General features: G+C 56.5%; 1 long non-coding RNA gene across 2 annotated transcripts; it reads left to right on the top strand.

The window, feature by feature from the left end:
* The first annotated feature begins 672 nt into the window (after positions 1–672).
* Positions 673–9,184, top strand: LOC104002184 (uncharacterized). 2 transcript variants are annotated; one of them, XR_008538953.2, is made up of 4 exons: positions 673–2,383; positions 3,843–3,918; positions 6,202–6,400; positions 8,207–9,184. It is a non-coding gene; the product is annotated as an uncharacterized LOC104002184 (long non-coding RNA). The 2 variants fall into 2 exon arrangements; XR_001709373.4 differs by lacking the exon at positions 3,843–3,918 and having other exon boundaries at positions 967–2,383.
* The last annotated feature ends 11,714 nt before the right edge of the window (positions 9,185–20,898 follow it).

Genomic DNA, 20,898 nt, shown 5'->3' on the forward strand with positions numbered 1-20,898 from the left:
GGCTGGCAAGGAATGTGCCTTGTTAGTCTCAGGATGGAGATGAACTTACAATGGCATTGCTCTGGCTGTCCTGGGCTCCTGCTTCCCTAATGGGCTGGGCGCTGTGGCTCAAGCCTATAATCCCAGCACTTTGGGAGCCCCAGGAAGGAGGATCGCTTGAGCTCAGGAGTTCAAAACCAGCCTGGGCAAAACATATTGAGACCCCATCTCTACAAAAAATAGAAAAAAAAGCCAGGCATGGTGGCTTGCGCCTGTAGTCCCAGATACTGGGGAGGCTGAGGTAGGAGGGTCTCTTGAGCCTGGGAGGTGGAGGCTGCAGTAAGCAGAGATCAGTCCCTGTTAAAAAAAAAAAGTGACAGTCCCCAGGAAGGTGCAGGTCGATGGTGGCAGCCACTGTGGTGGCTTGTGGCTGGTGTTCTTGTCCTATGTTTGTAGCCATCCCTAGGTCCAGGGTTCAGGGCTTCCTGTTCCCAGGAGGGTTCAGATAAGAGGCCCTGAGCAGCCACTCAGGCAGAGCCTCTTCCTGGGGAGAAGGTGCTCCCTGGGGGCGAGCAAGTGGGCAGCCCTTGGCTCTCTCCATTCCTGAATACCTTCTGCTGTCTAGGTAGTAGAACACCTTCTACTGACCCTGGCCCAGGCTCAGATACGGTCCAACCTGGCAGACCCTTCCCGGGGGCCTGTGACGGTCCCAGGCAGGGAGAGCCACGTCGGGGTGGTGGTCGCCCCCAGCGCCCTGAACCTGCGAAGGCCCAGTGTAGGGGTGAGCGCGCACCGGCTGGGGGGACGTTGGAGAAGCCAAGCAGAGGCAGCCGGGAGCGCCTTCCTGCCCTCCCGGTGGAGGGGGACGCGGCAGGGACAGGCGGGCGGCCAGCCGGCTTCAGGACGCTTGACAAGGGTTTTGGCTGAGGGTGCGCCCTGGGCTCTGGAGCGCCCAGGTGCCCCGCCACCCACGGGGGGCGTGGCATCGGGGCGTGGCCTGGGCGTGGCCGGCACCGCCTCTTCCCTTTCCTGAGTCCAGAGGGCACCTCCTGCCCGCCACGTTTCCTTCCTGCTGGGGGGCTTCTGTTCTCCCAGACCGGGTCGGTGCTCTTTTCCCCCGGCGCCCCTCCCCCACCCAGCCCGGGCCTTGCCTGCCGCAGCCACCTTCTTCTCTGATGCTGTGTCCTGGACTTGGTGACAATGGCAACTTGACAAGAAGGCGAGCCTGGGCCTTTCCTGCGGCGACATCCAGCTTCCCCCGCCCCTCCCTGGGTGGGTGCCCACCACACGCCCAGCCTGCCGCGTGCTTATCCAGGCCCTCCAGGCCAGGCCTCCGGGTCTTATGGAAGAAGGCCCCGTGTCTGGGCAGTGCCGTGGCTGTGAGTGAGCATCCGGGGCCAGTCAGATGTGCCGTCTGCGGAGGTCACTTCCATAGTGGCCATCAACAGCTTGGCCAAACTCGGCCGCAGGATCTTTTCCTATCAATTGCAGGATGGACTCTTCCCGCAGCCATGCGACCTGTGGCCCGCGGTCCTGCTCCCTGAGCTGGAGGAGGCTGAACAGAACGAGCAGGTTGAGGCCTGTGGGAAGGAAGAGCCACATCTCCTTCATGTTTATTACCCCCTCCGCAGGCCATAGCTAGGAGGCCTTGAAGGTTTTTTTAAGGGGGAAAGGGGGTTTCCAGAACCGCAGCCGGCTCAGCAGAAAGTCTCCACCAACAGAATCTGTGGGCGCACATTCCTCAACAGCTGAAGAAGGGGCTGGAGGGGCTCATGGCATCCCCTCCAGAGGCAGGCCCAGGGCCCTGTGTGCAGTGGGGGGTCCTGCATCTGCATTGTTGTTAAGAAAGTGACATTTGGCTACACGGAGTGGCTCATGCCTGTAATCCCAGCACTTTGGGAGGCTGAAGCTGTCAGATTGCTTGGGCCCAGGAGTTCGAGATCAGCCTGGGCAACTTGGTGAAACCTCATTTCTTTTTTTTGAGACAGGGTCTCACTCTGTAGCCAAGACTGGAGTGCAGTGGCACAATCTCGGCTCACCGCAACCCCCACTTCCCAGGCTCAAGTGATTCTCCTGCCTCAGCCTCCCGAGTAGCTGGGATTACAGGTGTGCACCACCACGCCTGACTAATTTTTGTATTGTTAGTAGAGATGGGGTTTCACCATGTTGGCCAGGTTGGTGTTGAACTCCTGACTTCAAGTGATCCACCTGCCTCGGCCTCCCAAAGTGCTGGGATTACAGGGCTGAGCCACTGCGCCCGGACTTTTTTTTTTTTTTTTGAGATGGAGTTTCGCTCTGTCACCCAGGCTGGAGTGTGGTGGCACGATCTCGGCTCACTGCAACCTCCACCTCCCAGGGTCAAGTGATTCTCCTGGGTCAGCCTCCGGAGTAGCTGGGATTACAGGTACGTACCATCATGCCTGGCTAATTTTTGTATTTTTAGTAGAGACAGGGTTTCACCATGTCTGCCACGCTGGTCTTGGACTCCTGACCTCAAGTGATCTGCCCACCTCAGCCTCCCACAGTGCTGGAATTACAGGTGTGAGCCACCATGCCCAGCCTTCATTTCTACAAAACATACAAAAATTAGCCGGGCTTGGCACACACCTGTAGTCCCAAGTACTCAAGAGGATGAAGTGGGAGGTTCACTTGAGCCTGGGGAGGTAGAGGCTGCAGTGAACCATGTTCTTGCCACTGCACTCCAGCCTGTGTGACAGTGAGGCCCTGTCTCAAAAAAAAAAAAGGCAACACTTCTTGAGGCTGCTGGTTTTTCAGCCCTGCTGTGCTGCATGCTTTTGGTGCTCACTCTAATTCACAGGGCCTCGAGGGCGAGACTTCGGCTCACATCTGTATCCCAGGGCCTAGAACTGTGTCTGACATATACCAGGTGCTCAATAAACCCTTGTCACACAAACCCCCAAGAACATTTCACAATTCTTTTCTTTTTTCCTTTTTTTTTTTTTTTTTTTTTTGAGACAGAGTCTTGCTCTATCGCCCAGGCTGGAGTGCAGTGGCGCGATCCCAGCTCACTGCAAACTCTGCCTCCTGGGTTCACGCCGTTCTCCTGCCTCAGCCTCCTGAGTAGCTGGGACTACAGGCGCCCGCCACCGCACCCGGCTAATGTTTTGTATTTTTAGTAGAGATGGGGTTTCACCATGTTAGCCAGGATGGTCTCGATCTCCTGACCTCGTGATCCACCCGCCTCGGCCTCCCAAAGTGCTGGGATTACAGGCATGAGCCACCACGCCCAGCCTTTTTTTTTTTCTCGAGTGCAGTGGCGCGATCTTGGTTCACTGCAACCTCTGCCTCCCTAGCTCAAGCGATACTCCCACCTCAGCCTTCCGAGTAGCTGGGACCACAGGCATGTACCACCACGCCTGGCTAATTTTTTGTATTTTTAGTAGAGACAGGTTTTTGCCATGTTGCCCAGGATGGTCTCAAACTCCTGAGCTCAAGCCATCCACCCACCTCAGCCTCTCAAAGTGCTGGGATTACAGGCATGAGCCACCAGACTCAGCCTTGTTTCTCATTTATACAGGTAGCGATTGGAGGCTCAGGAAGGGAATTCATTGCCCCAGGTTGAACACTCAGTGGGAGAAGCAGGCCAGGACACAAGCAGGAGGGGCTCCAAAGCTGAGTTTGTTGCTGCAGAGCCTTTCCTGAGGTTGGGGAGGGTGTCTGCAGAAGGAGGCTGGAGACTGCTGTAGAATCACTACTACTGGTGACATCGTTGTTCTTCTCTGACCTGACCCCTGAGTTGGTCAGACTTGGCCATGTGGACAACCCCCTGCTTCTCCCGCTCTCTGCTGCCCTAACCTGAGACTGGTTATTCAAGTGTCTTCCTCACGGTCTCCCCCACACAGGAAGTCTTTCTTGATGCTCTTGCGTCTGGGGCTGACCCAATACTGCCCATCCCATGTGGTCATTGCTGGCTTACAGGTCAGTCTGGCCCTTGCATTCGATGTTCTGTAAGGACAGAGCTCATGGTGCTGGCTCTGAGAAGGTATCAGGAAGTGGCAGATGGAAGGGTGGGTAGGTAGGTAGGTAGATGAATGGATGAGCCGGCGGATGAGTGGGCAGATGTGTGTGTGTACGGACAGGTGGGTGGATGCATAGATGGATGGATGGACAGGTGGATGAATAGATGGGCAGATGGATGGATAAATGGAAAGGTGGGTGGGTGGATGGATGGATGGATTGATGGACAGGTGCATGGGTGGGTGAGTGAATGGATGGATGGATGGGTCGATGAGTGGGTGAGTAGATAGATGGATGGATGGATGGACAGGTGGGTGGGGGGTGGGGTGGGTGGATGGATGGATGGATGAATAGGTGGGTGGGTAGACGGATAGATGGGTGGGTGGATGGCCAGGTATGGTAGCTCACATCTGTAATCCCAGCACTTTGGGAGGCCAAGGTGGGCAGATCACCTGAGGTCAGGAGTTTGAGACCAGCCTGGCCAATATGGTGAAACCTATCTGTACTAGAAAAAAAAAAAATACAAAAAATTAGCCAGGCATGGTGGCATGTGCCCGTAATCCCAGCTACTTAGGAGGCTGAGGCAGGATAATTGCTTGAACGCGGGAGGCGAAGGCTGCAGTGAGCCGAGATCATGCCACTGCACTCTAGCCTGGGCAACAGAGTGAGACGTCTCAAACAAACAAAAAAAAGATGGGTGGATGGGTGGATAAATAGGTGGATGGGTGGATGGGTGGATGGGTGGATGGGTGGGTGGATGGGTGGGTAGATGGATGGGTGGATGGGTGGGTAGATGGATGGGTGGATGGGTGGATAGGTGGGTGGGTGGATGGGTGGTTGGATGGATGGGTGGATGGGTGGTTGGGTGGGTGGGTGGATGGGTGGTTGGGCGGGTGGGTGGATGGGGAGGTGGGTGGATGGGTGGATGGATAGGTGGATGGGTGGGTGAATGGTGTGTTCTCAGCAGCAGCCAGAGGACCACTCCTGTCTCCCTGTATATGCTGATTTGCTGGGGTTTCTGGCCAGAAAGAATCATATAGGCTGTCCATAAAACAGCTGGAGAGGTGGGTAAAGTTTACCCTGCAGATGACAAGGCTCAGGGGAGCAGGAGAGCTGCCTTTGAATATTTAGAGGACTGTCCCTTGGGAGTAGGCAAGGCCACCCCTCCTGAGCCTCATGGCTCCACAGGTGGACCAAGAACCAGTGGCAGAAGTACCAGGGAGGCAGATGGTTTCTTGAGGCTCAAGCTGCCTGCTGGTTTCAGACACCTTCTCTTCTGGGGCTTCTGCCAAATGGTAAATGGAACCCGATCTTTTTGCAAACTTACATTTTTAGTTCTGAAATTGTTGATGACTCCAAACATTTTTATAATTAACAAAGTGTCTTGGCTGGGCATGATGGCTTAGGCCTGAAATCCCAGTGCTTTGGGAGGTCAGGGTGGGAGGATCACTTGAGGCCAGGAGTTCCACACTAGCCTAGGCAGCATGGTGAGACTCTTGTCTCTACAAAAAGTTGTTTAAAAAAGTAGCCAGAAGTGGTGATGCACGTCTATGGTCTCAGCTACTCGGGAGGCTGAGGTAGGAGGATTGCTTGAGGCAGGGAGTTTGAGGCTGCAGTGAGCTGTGATCTTGCCACTAAACGAACAAACAAATCAACAAAGCATCTTTTTTTAAAAAATAATTTTATACTTAAACATATTAAAAATTATATTATTGTAATAGAGATAGGGTCTCACTGTGTTGCCCAGGCTGATCTCAAACTCCTGGGCTCAAGCCATCCTCCTGCCTTGGCCTCCCAAAATTCTGGAGTTATAGGCGCGAGCCAACATAGCTGGCCAACAAAGTGTCCTTTGAATGAAAGCAAAACAGTCATAGTCATAAGTGACACAGAGATTTTTTTTTTTTTTTTTTGAGACGGAGTCTCGCTGTCACCCAGGCTGGAGTGCAGTGGCGCGATCTTGGCTCACTGCAAGCTCCGCCTCCCGGGTCACGCCATTCTCCTGCCTCAGCCTCCTGAGTAGCTGGGACTATAGGCGCCCACCACCATGCCCGGCTAATTTTTGTATTTTTAGTAGAGATGGGGTTTCACCGTGTTAGCCAGGATGGTCTCGATTTCCTGACCTCGTGATCCACCCGCCTCGGCCTCCCAAAGTGCTGGGATTACAGACGTGAGCCACCGCACCCGGCCGACACAGAGATGTTTATGATGGGAAGTAACACTGTGCCCCCAACCTCCCCACCCCAGTTTTTCTTCCCAGGGTCTCCCCAAGAGCTGCTTCCTTTGACTCCTGCTGTGTGTAGTTCTGCTGACAATGACCTGGACAGCTCTGCGCCATGCACAGCGTCTTTTCTCCGACTTACCACATTTTAGACACTACTGACTCCTCCATGTGAAAGATGGGAATTCAGCTACATCACATTACCCTACAAACTTTATTGTTAATGTAATTATTTATATTTCTTCTACTGCTTTTTTGGTAACTTTATTTATTTATTTATTTTTTATTTTCGAGTTGCAATTTCGCTCTTATTGCCCAGGCTGGAGTGCAGCGGCACAGTCTCGGCTCACTGCAACCTCTGCCTTCTGGGTTCAAGTGATTTTCTTGCCTCAGCCTCCCGAGTAGCTGGGATTACAGGTGCCCACCACTACGCCCAGCTAATTTTCTATTTTTAGTAGAGACGGAGTTTCACTATGTTGGCTGGGCTGGTCTCGAACTCCTGACCTCAGGTGATCTGCCCACCTCAGCCTCCCAAAGTGCTGGGATTACAGGTGTAAGCCACCACGCCCAGACTTTTTTTTTTTTTTTTTTTTTTTTTGAGACAGTTTCTCTCTGTTGCCTATGCTGGAGTGCAGTGGCGTGATCTCAGCTAACTGCAACCTCTGCCTCCCGGGTTCAAGTGATTCTCCTGCCTCAGCCTCCCAAGTAGCTAGGCCTACAGGCGCGCACCACTACACCCAGCTAATTTTTGTATTTTTAGTAAAGATGGGGTTTCACCACGTTGGCCAGGCTGGTCTGGAACTCCCGACCTCAGGTGATCGCCCACCTCAGCCTCCCAAAGTGCTGGGATTACAGGCTTGAACCACTGCGCCCGGCGTATGTTTTAATTTAATTTTTAAAGACAGGGTCTTGCTCTGTCACCCAGGATGGAGTGCAGTGGTGTGGACACAGCTCACTGCAGCCTCGAACTCCAGGGCCCAATCGATCCTCCCACCTAGTCCTCCTGTGTGACTGGGACTACAGGCGTACACCACGCTGCCAGCTACTTTTTGTATTTTTGCAGAGCGGGGTTTCACCATGTTGCTCAGGCTGGTCTTGAATTCCTGAACTTAAGTGATCTGACTGCCTCAGCCTCCCAGATTGCTGGGATTACAGGCATGAGCCACTGCTCCCGGCCCTTGGTAACTTTAAATAATATTCTTTCTGCTATTAGGGAAACAAGAGCCTAGGAGAGCCAGGGTCACACCATCTTAAAACAAACTTCATCTTAAAACTAGTAAAGGACATTCCTTGCAGTCACATAGTACTGAGATATTTACAAATGAGAAAACAGCTTAAAAATACCTGCAAGGACACACTCCCACAACGATGAAAAGTCCAGATGTTCTGATAGACACAATAATATATGCTTTCAAGATAATTCTACTTATGCTGTTTGTACTTGCATACTAAAATGTCAAGGATAGTTTTCTTTAAATCAACCGAATAATAAGTTCTGTCATGCTATCAGCCCACCCGCGCACGTGGGCACAGCTTAGTTTAGTCTTTATACAGATAAGACCCCCATATAAGAAAAACTTAAAGCGGGCGCATTTCCTCTGCTTTCTGAGGTCGTCTCGCTCTGTAACTGAGTGGCTTTCAATAATGAGCTTTTAGGCCAAGTGCAGTCGCTCACGCCTATAATCCCAGCACTTTGGGAGGCCGAGGCAGGCGGATCACCAGAGGTCAGGAGTTCGAGACCAGCCTGGCTAACGTGCTAAAATCCCATCTTTACTAAAAATACGAAAATTAGCCAGGCGTGGTGGCGGGGGCCTATAATCCCAGCTACTCGGGAGGCTGAGACAGGAGAATTGCTTGAAACCGGGAGGCAGAGCTTGCAGTGAGCTGAGATGGTGACATTGTACTTCAGCCTGGGCAACAGAGTGAGACTCCGTCTCAAAAAAAAAAGAATATGTTTACTTTCACACTCACCTCTGACCTCCTCTTGGGAAGACGAGGTTACCAGTGCCTTCCCTTCTCTTCCACTTTCAGATTTCTTCCTGGTCAGCCCCAAACACTGAATATAAATACGGTCCAACATCAACCTGCAAACGAACACTGACATGAAAGTGCGGTTGGAAAGGATCTCGCAAAGGAACAGAATCTTGTGATCCTAATCGTAATAAACGTAATCGCCGGGTATTGAGAGCTTGCAGGTACCAGGGCTCCGGCACTATGTGTTTCACAGGGGCCACTCGGTAGACCTCTTGGTGACCTTGAGGTCAGGTACCACGTTCCCATTTTACAGAGGAGGAAACTGAGATATCCTACGACAGCGAAAAGGTAGCAGAGCTGGGACTGGTGCCCAGGCTCGCCGAGTGGAAAAGCCCTCGGCCACCGTGGAGAGCTCGCTTCTTGTGGTCTGAAGCGTCGCCCCTGCACCGGCTTCTGCTGCCAAGGATGGCTTTTCCTCACCGGTGCCCACCTACGCTCACTCGTGTCATGTGGTTAAGCCCTTTTGGCAACATAAGACCTTTCCCAAGAATGTGCCTCGGTGCAGAGGAAGACGGTGGGGGCAGGCCCCCTCCCCAGGATGCTCCACCCTCCCTGACCTCACACGGGTGCAACCTGGGCCGTGGCCGAGACCTGCTGTGCGGCAGACAATGGGAAGCCTGTGTGTCGTCCTGGGTGCCGGAAGTAGACAATATTTAGCTTTCCCTTGGTGGAAAAGCCTTTCCCCTCCTGCTTTGGGCAGGAACTGGTTCCTGTTGGGCGGGGCCTGGCTGCTGCCCCACCCCCACCCGGCCGGGCACCTTGACTGGCAGCTCTCCGGGCTGCTCCCTGCCTGTGTCCCTGAGCACTGACTCCAGAGGTTTAATCATTAACGGGCACGTTTGGCCTTTGGTCGTGGGCTGGAATTTGGGACCTGTGCCCGGGAACAATGATCTCCGACACATTATTTTGTGTAAAATCACTTTTAGCTGCCATTAGCTAATAAAGCTGGAATAAAGTGAGGTCCATTAACCAGCACTGGCCTCTCGGCCTCTGGGGCTTCTTGGGAGGGACCCAAGGGACTCACCTTTTGAGGACCGTGAAATCGCCGCTAGAAAATGTGCTTACAATTGTGGTCCAGCACTGAAGCTGCTCAGTATGTTTTCAGTCCCCTCTGTGGCAACCCCGTGTGTGGTTTTGGGGACTGGCAGAGTGCCCTGGAAGCATGCCCACGTGCTGCAGATCCACCAGAGGAAATGCTCGGGAAACGCTGACGCCTGCTTTGCCCCCTGTTTCAGGGTCACCGAATGAGAAGCCGTTGGGATGAATGGCTCCCCCACCCTCCTAGCCCGGGCCAGGGGTCGCCCAGGAGCAATGCCCACCTCCCTTCGTCATGGGAGGAGCTAGTGCTCCAGTCAGCCCTTTTCATCCTGAGCTGTTTGCTGGAAGTCACCAGTGGGTATCCACAGCCCAAGCCTCCTCTCTCTCCTTCCCCCAACCTCTAAGACAGCTGGCTAGATGCTCCCTACAACCCCATTCCCCTGCCCTCTCCTGAGGACAGCTCTGTCGGGAGCAGGGCCTCCCAGCAAGAGCCAGCAGCTGCGCTGTTTCTGCTGCTCCAGCATTTCGGGGGCAGCTGGCTGGAAGGGTAGGGGCGATTTAGAGAGGCCCACTGGCAGGTGTGGTGATGGGACTCCATGTCTCCCGCATGGGACGCCCCCTCCTCCCTGGGCTTCATTCTTAGGGTCCCCAGTCATTCTTCCCTGGGCACAGCCCTCCCTCTCTGTGCCTCCTTAGCTCATCCCCAAGTCCACCCTACAGCTGGTCACCTCCGTCTTGGTGCAGCCTGCCTCCATGGCCCCGCCTGAATGCTGAGTGCCCAAGGGCCAGTGTTGCAAGGGGACCCCACCAGCCTTTCTACAGAGGCATCCAGAACCCTCTGGCCTCTCCCCATCTTCCTGCCCTCCCACATTTCTGCCTCCCTAGCTCTGCCCCCCGCCCCAGGAAGCTGAGGCTGCAAACTCAGAATCTGCCTTCGCCTCTGGTGCGCTGCCAACTCCCCCTTGGGCAGGCCTGTCGCCTGCAGCCTGTGTCTGTGCTGCCCTCCACTGCCGTGGCAGTGCCCAGGCCAACTGGTCGGCATGCTTGGGCTCAGGGACAACTTCACGGTCAGCACGTGGCTGTGCATGGCCTTGGACACCTGGAACGTGGAGCCGGTCAGCCAGCAGCTTTCAGACAGGGAGGGGCCGAAGGGTCCAGGCCACACAGAGGGCCAGGGCCAGCAGCCAGGCACTGGCCGCCACCACCCGTTTTCCCCCAGCAGCCCTGGGCTCTCCCTTGGTGGCTCTGCTCTGTGACTGCGGGCTGGTTCTTGGACCTCGGTTCCCTGCTGTTCTGGGAGGCTCGGGGCCTAGCTGAACTTGGGGCCTTCCTGCCTGCCAGCCCCTGACTCCGGATGGCCAGACACACTCCCAGAAACTCCACCCGGCCTCTTGTTGGCCACCGGAAGGGCTGGCGGGAGCTGCAGGATGCGCACACCCCTATTGAGGGCTTGCGCGCTGCCCCTCTGGGAGCCTTCCTGGAATCCGGGAAATGAAGGCGCTCTCAGGCAGGACACCCAGTCAGATCCGTCTCGTGCAGGGCTCCGGGCCCCGTTCCTGGCCCTGCCAGGGAAGCCAGACCCAGCTGCCCAAGAGCAGACCTTGCCTGCAGAAGCGCTCCCAGGGGAGACAGCCAGGACCTCACTGGGAACAGACCCCCCAGGTTATTTCCAAGCCTGCCCCTCCTTTGCCTCCCTGCTGCCTCCTCATCCCCCCCACCCCACCCCGGCTGAGAGCAGCCACCGCCCAGCTTGCCCTGCCACAGTCCTCTGCTCAGGCTACAGCCCCCTGGATTAGAGTGGCTTACTGGTCTCTGCTACTTTTAGGATCAAACCTAAACTCTTAAAGAACTTGACCCACAAAGAGCTGGCTCTGCAGATCTGTGGGGGAAAGGGTAGACTATTCTGTACATAGGGTTTGGACAACTCTCAAGAGAGAAAGCTGGTTTATTTCACATCATTGGGAGAGATCCACTCCAGAGGGATTAAATAACTTACAATATAGAAAATATTTGAGTGTGGGCCCTCCTTCACCCCCAAAGTGGGGTGGCTCTCCAGGGTCATCACTGAAAACACTCGATTGCATAAAAGCCCCGCCGGCTCTGGGCATAGCCAGGAAGGTGCATCTCCCCAGACAAACAAGCTGTATTATCTCCAGCATGTAGGACAGGGAGGTGATGTTCTCCAGATGTTAGGAGCTGCCTCCCACTCCCCGGCCCTGCCCAGGCTGAGTGCCTGCTGAATGCTTTATGTAAGTGCCAAATGCAGCGCTTGCACCCTGGGGCCAGATGGAACAGCAAGGAGGCCTCGGGCCTGGGTGGGGGCCTTGGGGCCCTGCTAACACCATGGGAGGACCTGTGAGGACCAGCCCTGGGGAATTGCACCTGGCCTCAGGCCCTCCCCTCCTGGCCTGGAACAGAACTGTACAGCCTACTCCAGTTCAGTGCCAAGTGGAGCCACTCCTGCAGGGCAGTGGGCTGGGTAGGGATGCCACATGTGAGCCGTAGTCTTGGCAGGGACCTGGTTAACCTTGCCCTGCACGCAAGATAGTCCCTGGACACCACAAAGACCAACCGGCTCCAGCCCAGTCCCAGGGAGCTTGTCTCAGAGACTGGCAGGCAGGGCAGGCCCACTTCAGAAGCTGCCTTGACGGGACATTGCGCTTGTCGAGGCGACACAGACAGACCTGATGCAGCCCCTGCCGCTGCTCTGCGACCCAGTTCCCTGAGCTTGGCTTCTCTCAGCTGTGGACAGGGATAAGAATCAGGGCACCTGCCTCAAGGGTGGTTGTGAGGGTGAGATGGCGCAGCCCAGGTGCCCGGGCATAGTCAGCACTTGGGAAGGTGCCCTGGGTGTGCCCCAGGTGCACAGTGCACACAGGGTGGGGATGAGGGGCTCCCACAGGTCTGGAAGATTTCCTGGGTCTGCACTGGGTGGCCTGGGCTGACACATGGGCAAGAGCACCCTGGCCTGCAGGGCACAGGATGTACAGAAACTCCAAGGCCAGGGGGATGGTGAGAGGCTGTCCCACTACAGGGCCTGGAGAGCCGCTGTGGTCTGGGAGGGACAGCGTGCCAGACTTTCCTCCTGGGAGTCTCCTGGCCTCCTGCTGTCTGTCATGACCGGGAGCCTCCCGGCCTCCTGCTGTCTGTCATGACCGGGAGCCTCCCGGCCTCCTGCTGTCTGTCATGACCTCCTCTGGCTCCCAGAAGGCCTGGGCTAGTTCATTTCCCCTCAAGATTCCCAAGCCAAGGGTGATGGTGCATGCCTGTAGTCCCAGCTACTCTGGGGCTGAGTCAGGAGGATCACCTGAGCCCAGGAGTTTGAGTCCTGAGGAACATCTCTGAAAAAAAAAAAAAATTAATTAAATTAGAAAACAATTCTCCCAGCACTTTGGGAGGCTGAGGCGGGCAGATCACTTGAGGTCAGGAGTTTGTGACTAGCCTGGCTAACAGTGAAACCCCGTATCTACCAAAAATGCAAAAATTAGCCAGGCATATTGGTGTACACCAGCTACTCCAGAGGCTGAGGCAGGTGGATCACCTGAGGTCAGGAGTTCGAGACCAGCTTGGCCAACATGGTGAAACCCTGTCTCTACTAAAATACAAAAATTAGCCAGGTGTGGCAGTGCACGTCTGTAATCCCAGCTACTCCTTAGGTTGAGACAGGAGAATAGCTTGAAACCGGGAGGTGGAGGTTGCAGTGAGCTGAGATTATGCTACTGCATTCCAGCCTGGGTGACAGAGCGAGACTCCATCTCAAAAATAAAACAAAATAAAATTAAAATTAAAAAAGATTCTCAAGATGCCCCCAAAGGACTTGGCAAGTGCCTAGTAATGAGGGCTCTGTAAATGTCCGTTTGAGAATCTATCTTGTCTCAAGATTCTCCTCGCTCTCCTTCTCCCCGCACTGCTCCAGCGATGCATGAGCTTGGTCCTTGAAGTTTTTTCTTTTTTTTTTTTTTTCTTGTTTGTTTGTTTTTGAGACAGGGTCTTGGTCTGTTGCCCAGGCTGGAGGGCAGTGGCACCATCTTGGCTCACTGCAGCCTCGACCTACCAGGCTCGAGTGATTCTCCCACCTCAGCCTCTTGAGTAGCTGGGACCACAGGTGCACACCACCACACCTGGCTAATTTTTGTATTTTTGTAGAGACAGGGACTCGTTATGTTTCCCAGGCTGGTCTCAAACTCCTGGGCTCAAGCGACCCTCCTGCCTCAAAAGTACTGGGATTACCACTCAGCCTCCTAAAGTACTGGGATTGCAGGCGTGAGCCACCATGCCTAGCTGGGTTTCTTTACAGAAGAGGGAAGTGAGGTTTAGGGAGGAAAGAGTTTGCCCAGAGTCCCACAGCTGGTCCAAAGCCTGTCCCAAAGCCCATTGTTCTCCCATGGGGCAGCCCCAGTTCTGCCATAATTGCTGTGTGTCCCTGGGTTAATCATTTTCCCTCTCTGGGCCTCCATTTCCCCATCTGCAAAACGATGATGTCTGAGGCCCCTTCTGGCTTGGATGGCTCCACAGTGGACTTTCCTGCCTGGTGGCTGTGGTGGCTCCTGAGGAGGGGGCCCTGGCCTTGCAGGGAGGCCAGTCACCAGCTTCGCTACAAGACCCAGCATGCCAGCCCCAAGCCGGATGCCCTTCATATGGATCCTCGACCACCAAATGCTGCAAACTCTTCATGTTACCGTCCCTTCTCCAGGCTCTGGTTAGAGAACCAGCATTCAGAAAAGCTGATCCAGGACTCCCAGGAAGCGCGGTGGGGGGCACCCTGGCCTCTACTCCCCTATCCTTTCAGTAGACTCTGCCCCAGCCTGATGAGGTTTTATCAGGGGACCTAACAGGGACCAAAGAAGGGGCTGGCCTTGGCTCCATCCACGGCCACTAAGGATGGCCCCTTCTCATACCATCTCCCAAATTCCTTTGGCCCAGAGTCCCCCCCATGCCTGCTCCCTGCCAGCTGTCAGGGAGCCTGGGGGAGGTCTCCCTCCGATGGTCCCTCCAGCAAACTCCTGCATGCTCAGGAGCGTCCTTGTCCTCCCACAGCCAAGGTCAGGGCCGGTGGTGCTGACCTCGAAAGTGGCCATGGCCATGCCGCCTCTGCTGGCCTGCTCCAGCGGGCGAGTGCCCCACCCTCGCCTGCAGCCCCAAGGTTCCTGCATGTGGGTGCCTACCTGTGAGAGGGCAGAGGGCAGACCAAGGGCATGGCTCAGCCTGGAGGTGGGAGACTCTGATGGCAGCCACCACAGGGGACCACAACGGCAGGGTAGAGCCCACTGTGGGGGCTCCTAGCCCCTACCCTTCTCCAGGAATGTCCCTGACATGGAATGGCCCAAGTCTGGACCGGGTCATCCTGTCCCACGGGCTTCAGCCGATTGGTCCCCCAGTGGGCCCTGCCTCTAGTTGAGGGTCAGACTCTCCTCCTGAAGCCTGATGGGCCAGGGAGGAGCCCCCGGTTTGTGGGGTAGGTATGAGGAAGGGCCGTAACTGCATTGATGGAAAAATGAATATGTTAAGAGTCCACATACAAACCTTTTCTTCAACCTAAAAGTCCATTTTCTCCTGATTTTAGAGTAAGTGAAATCATTTCCATGGGCTTCCTGAAATATCACGAGCCCCGGCACTGAGCTGGCTGTGCCTCAGGGAGACATTGACCTGCCTAGAGGTGGCCCCAGTTTCAAGGCTGCAGACTGGAAGGGTGAGCTCCCCTTTCACCTGGAGACACTCCACCTCCTTCCAGGAGAGTCTTCTTTTTGCCTGAGTTGCGCCCGAACTGGTGTCTGAGTGCTGGTGGCCGAAAGAACTGATAGCCACCGTCCCCCTACGGCTGTGACCTGTGAACCCCGCGGGGCCGTATCAGTTTTCACTGCCGCAGCAGGAACGCATTTCACAATTCACCGAGATTCCCCCCAAGTGAGAGAGACGCGATCCCTGCTTCTGTGGATCCACAGCCAGGGGCGCCAGAGATAAAGCTCAGAATTGTTCTTTTTAAAGAAAACCAGGCCAGGCAAGGTGTTGCACACCCACAGTCCCAGCTACTCGGGAGGCTGAGGCGGGAGAATCGCTTGAGCCCAGGATTCCTGTTTGAGGCTGTGGTGCTCTGATCGTGACTGTGAACAGCTTCTGCACTCCAGCCTGGGCAACACAGCGAGACCCTGTCTCTAGTGAAAACAAACAAACAAACAAAAAAGCGAGGCAGTCTCCTCTTGATTCCTCCAGCCCACTCCTTCCTCCTCTCTGGTTCCCCGGGGTCTGGCAGGATGCCGTGTGACAGAATGCATCTGGGGGTGGGGAGTGTGGGGTGCAGGACAGACAGACATGTGGGCAGCGGCTGCTGCTAAGCAGAGGCATCCCCAAGGCCGTCCTGCAGCAGAAGGACCCTCTCTGGGGAGGTGGGTAGGAGCCCCCCATTTCATGGTTCTGCCCAGAAAGCGGGATCAGGCTTGGGTGAGAAGCCAGGCCCCATAGAGCCCCTCAGCCTTTACCTAGAACCGGAAAAGAAGCAGGAAGTGTGGATGTAAGAATAGATGCTCCAGCCAGGCTGAGCCGGACCGGGGGCGGCAGCACCACGCCTTCCATCTGCCTGGAGGCTTGAGGGTGGGCTTCCGCAGGCCCAAGCCCAGCCTGGCTGCCCCCTGCCTCCCTCCCCTTTGCTCTCTGGGTACCCCTGGGCCACCAAGGTGTCTGGGCTGGACACTGTGGAGGGGGCACTGGGATTCTCTGGGGAGAGGGGGGCCAGCCAGGCACCGACTGACAGAGCTGAAACTGGCCCAGTGAGGCGGAGTGGGGGCTGGGGGACCCGGACCCCACACTCTCACCACAGGCCAGGCATCTCCTCTGCCTGGGAGCCAACAGATAGGACCTTGAGGAGCCTGAAGTCAAGGCCCATGAGACTTCCCAGCCAGGAGGGCGTGAGCACACTGTCTGCACCTGAGCCTCCACCTGTCGTGACAGGTACTGCCAGGGCCGTGAGACGAAAGCTCAGAGCTCCTGGTGGGAGCTGGGTCTCCCGCCCCATCCAGCTGGAGGGTGGATGGTGCCTTCTCACTTCTGCCCCCTCATCTACCCAGACAGGCTGTGCCCTCCTCAGCTGCCTCTGACCTCTAACTTTTCCCTGCCAGGCAGGTGAGACCAAAGGCCTCAAAGGGGCTCATGAATGCCCTCCAGGCCTGGCACCTGCTGTGCACCCACCCTGGCTGCTGCCCTCACTCCTCTCACCATCTGGTGGGGCCTCCGGCTCTCCTCCCTCTCCCCTCAGCTCGGGCTGAGCCTGGCCGACCCAAAGGACACTGGGCTCAGAGTTAGGAGACTGGCAGTGCGTTCTGGCCGCCCTGCTGACTAGGCCATCAAGGCCCCTCTGGAGACTCCATGAGAGAATGGGGGTGGGGGGACCTAGCTGTGCAAACTGTAAAGAGCCACACCCTGCAGGAAGGTCTCTAGGAGGCAGCAGCAGAAACTCCCCAAGCTCCTGCAGGACGGCCCCTGGTGATGTTTATCTCCTTTTTTCTTTTTGAGTCCATGCCTTCCTCTGTCACCCAGGCTGGAGTGCAGTGCTGTGATTTGCAACTTTGACCTCCTGGGCTCAGGTGATCCTCCCAGCTCAGCCTCCTGAGTAGCTGGGACCACAGGCGTGTGCTATCATGCCCGGCTAATTTTTATATTTTTTGGTCTCACTATGTTGCCCAGGCTGGTCTCAAACTCCTGGGCTCAAGTGATCCTCCTGCCTCAGCCTCCCAAAGTGTTGGATTACAGGCATGAGCCACCTTGCACGTTTGCCTCCTGACCTCAGGTCCCCACGGAGTTGGTCATCTTCTGGGCCTCACTCAGCCGGTGCTGAAGGTGAGTCATGCTCGATGATGACCTGAGGAGCAGAAGAAGGTGCAGGTGACTCACCTGAGGGGAAGTGGGTCATGACCAGAGCTGTCACCACTAGGCCAGAGCACAAGAGTGACATCACAGCCACTGGTCTCCTGGCAGGGACAGGAAGCACCTGCCATGCTTCCCAGCGGCCGTCCCTCTGTCCACCGTCTGTTCCCCGGGGCCTATGCTGGGCCTCACGGCTGAGAGGCAGAGGGGCTGAGGCCCAAGTTCAGGCTCATGGGAATTGCGGGCACAGAGCAGGAGGCAGGGCCATGCCTGGAGCCTCCCTCACCAAAAGCCTCCACTATAAGCCTTTACCACCTTCCAGTGAGTTACACGTGGGGTTCTCAAGTGAAAGGCTGCACTGTGAAATGTAAACTTCCAGGCAGATCATGGTGTTTGATTTGGCCCACCCTCCCCGTCTTCTCTGTCGCCCAGGCTGGAGCTCAGTGGCGGATCTCAGCTCACTGCAAGCTCCGCCTCCCTGGTTCACGCCATTCTCCTGCCTCAGCCTCCTGAGTAGCTGGGACTACAGGCGCCCGCCACCGCACCCAGCTGTTTTTTTTTTTTTTTGTATTTTCAGTAGACAGAATTTCACTGTGTTAGCCAGGATGGTCTCGATCTCCTGACCTCGTGATCCGCCCACCTCAGCCTCCCAAAGTGCTGGGATTACAGGCCTGAGCCACCGCACCTGGCCTTTTTTTTTTTTTAAACCCAAATCCTCATACAATGCAAATATCTGTGGCATCTAAGGCTCCTGGGAAGCCCCTCAGAGGGTCCAAGCTCCCATGGCTGGGACGAGGGTGCAGGGTGCAGCCAGCCAGCCCCCCCGGGTGGCACTGTGGTAGGCCAGGCCGCAGCCTTGCAGAGGGCTGGTGGGCCCTTAGAGGCCATGGCCCTCAATGCTCTGCCCCAGGAGAACATGACTCACCTCGTGCAGTGCCCAGCTCTGCCAGCTCCTCTGTGTACACGGGGGAAATAGGCCGCCAGTGCACACGTTGGTCTGGGACTGAGGGATCACGCATATGGCTCAGTGGGGTGCTGCCTGAGGGCCGGTCCACTCACGCCGCCCAGACACCAAGGGCGGGTGGAAGCAAGGTCTCTTTTTCCTTCCTGGCGGAGGCAGCCTCCACACGGCCTCAGCGGGGGACCTGGGGCAAAGGGCTGAGATTGGGAGAATGGGGGCCCGTACAGCCCCTGGGCAGGACAGTGCACTGCAGTGGAAGCCGAGGAGTGCATGGACTTCTTCAGGGTTCGAGGCTCGGCCGTGGGCGGAACGCCAGTGCCTGTGGTCGGGGTGGTCAGGCCTGGACACGGAGACTCTGATCTCACCGGGAGTTCCCCAAGCCCCGCCCACAGCACGATCCTATCATCTGCTGCCCGCCCCAGCTGGACCGGGGCTATTACATTATTGTTTGTAAAGCGTCCTGTTGTTATTTTCTGATTACCAAGGCGGTACATGTTCACTTAAGCACCGCGTGGGTGGTGGTATTTGCTCCAGTTGGTGGATGGGGCGGTGACTTGCCCAGTTGCAGTTCATCAGCATCAGCAGCAGTGATAGCAAAAAGGATTCAGTCGGTGTCCCTCAGACGCAGCACTGGCAGGGCCATTGGCAGAGACTCAGTGAGCCCCAGCCCCTTCCGACCTAAAGCTGACCACAAATTCGGGTATTTTCTAGACAACTGGGTGGGGCAGCCGGGACCCACCCCAGGCCAGCCTTGTTTCTCCAGCCGTCTCCTGCTGTGGGTCTGGGGATGGGGTTGGAGGTGTGGACCCCAAAACTGCTCTGACGGCCTGGAGCCTCCCCAGTGATAGCGGAGGCCACTGGGAGCACAGGGCCCCTCTCCCCGACGGGAAGGCCCCTGACAGCCCATTCTAGGCGGGCTGGGCGCAAGGCTCCTCTGGGGAACCCGGAGCTCAGGCAGGAGGCCTGCAGAGTGGCTGCACTGTGACTGTTTGCCTGGCCCTGATTTTAGGGCTGACCCCTCCCCTCAACACACACCCCACCGTCTCAAATCGTAATATCCAGAGGAGCGTGGGTCACCTCAGTGCATTCTCAGGCAGTCTCACCATGGCCTGCTGATGTGGACGTCACAACCTCATTTGGCAGATGAGGAAACTGAGGCTTGGGGTGGAGATGAGTTCCTGACTCAGTCACACACTGCTAAGTGGCTGAATCTGACTTGAACCTGGTGTCATGTGATGCCAGACAGCCCATCTGTACTGCTACATGGGCAGCAGGTCTAGGCAAGAAAGTGTCAGCAGCTGGGAGGTGGGAGGGGCGGAGGGTCTGCAGCCCGACCCTGGGCCGGGGCTCCTGTTCTCACACTGATTTGGGGTGGGTGGCACAGTGGGGTGCTAGGAGCTGGGACTCTGGCTTCAGATGGCCTGCGGGTCTGCATGCGGGCTCTGCTGAATGCTAGCTGTGCGCCCGTGGGCAGGTCACTTCCCCTCTCAGTGCCTCATTTCCTTATCCTGGAAAGTGGGGAGGATGACCTTGTCTACCTCCTGAGCTGCTGTGAGATTAACTGAGCTGACGTTGCTGGTCTGTGAATGCTGGCCGTGATCCCTGGGCAGGTGGAGTAGGGTTAGCAGCGTCCACCTTGGGGCAAGGCCCACCTGGCCTGGCTCCCAGAGGCCATGCTTCCTGGCCAGGATCCTGAGAAAGGCTGCTCCCTGGCCTGCTTGGAGCTCAGCACAGAGCCTGGCACGCAGCAACACCACCCTGTGTGGCACTGGGGGCTCCTGCCTTTCTTGCCCTCTGGTTCCCACACCCACTGAGGCTGGCTGCAAGCCCTGCCTTCCCACAGGTGCATCAGGGGGAGCCTCAGGTGCCCAGTGTCCACTGTTCTCCAGCGAGCGTCTGACAGATAGGCTCCGCCCGTGAATGACGGGATCCTGTGAGTCTGGCCTAGTTCCTACACTTGCTTTTCCTGGCCAGGCCTCAGCCAGGACCTATTTCCCAACCTCCGGCCCTGACCTGGGCACTGGTTCCCTCCCACCTGCCAAGGACGTCTCTGGTCCTAGGCTTCCCCTGTCCATTGCTGGTGTCACTCTGGCCTGCCCAGGCAGCCTCCTCCTCTGCCCTCTAATTGGGCTCTGCACCCTCCCCAGCCTCAGCTCCTGCCACAGCTCTGCTCTCCAGGCCCTGACCCTGTGCACCCGGCACTGCTGTCTGCAGACAGCAGTTCTTCCCGGATGCTCTGGAGTCCCGCAGACCCTGGCAGCAGGTGAGCCCTCCAGGGAGGTTGCCCTGGAACTTGTTTTTCCTGGTGCCCTCCTGGAGACTGCATTCCACCGGGCCTGACATACACCTACGTTCCTCCCAGGCCTCGGGGGAGATCCTCTGGCCAAGGTGACCAGAGCTGGGGAATGTGCCCCAGTCCACAGGGGACCCTGGGAACTGCGCTTTTGGCTGGAGGCTGCACCCTAGGGCCAGGCCCAGAGCAGGGGCTTCTGGGAGCAGTTGCTGAAGGTGCCCACAGGGATGGGTGATTGTGGGCACACTTGGCTGGCTTAGAGACACCGGGGCGTTTGGGTCCAGAGGCAGGCTTGGGAAAAGTCATCGGAAAGGGGCTGGATGCTGGTCTGGGGAGGACTAACGGCAGAACCCCAAGGATGCCGCCGACAGCGTGGGCTCCGAAAGGGCAGCGGGGTTCTGGAGTTCTGATCTGAAGCCCCAGGAACACCCTGCTGGGGTGTTTCAGGTGTTTGAAAAATTCTCTAAGTTATTTGTTTTCTGTTATTTCTTCATGGTTGGGATACCAGGTTCTAGGGCCTCTTTGGTTTGGCTCTGTATT

Source organism: Pan troglodytes, chromosome 15, assembly GCF_028858775.2.
Source record: "Pan troglodytes isolate AG18354 chromosome 15, NHGRI_mPanTro3-v2.0_pri, whole genome shotgun sequence".
NCBI lineage: Eukaryota > Metazoa > Chordata > Mammalia > Primates > Hominidae > Pan > Pan troglodytes.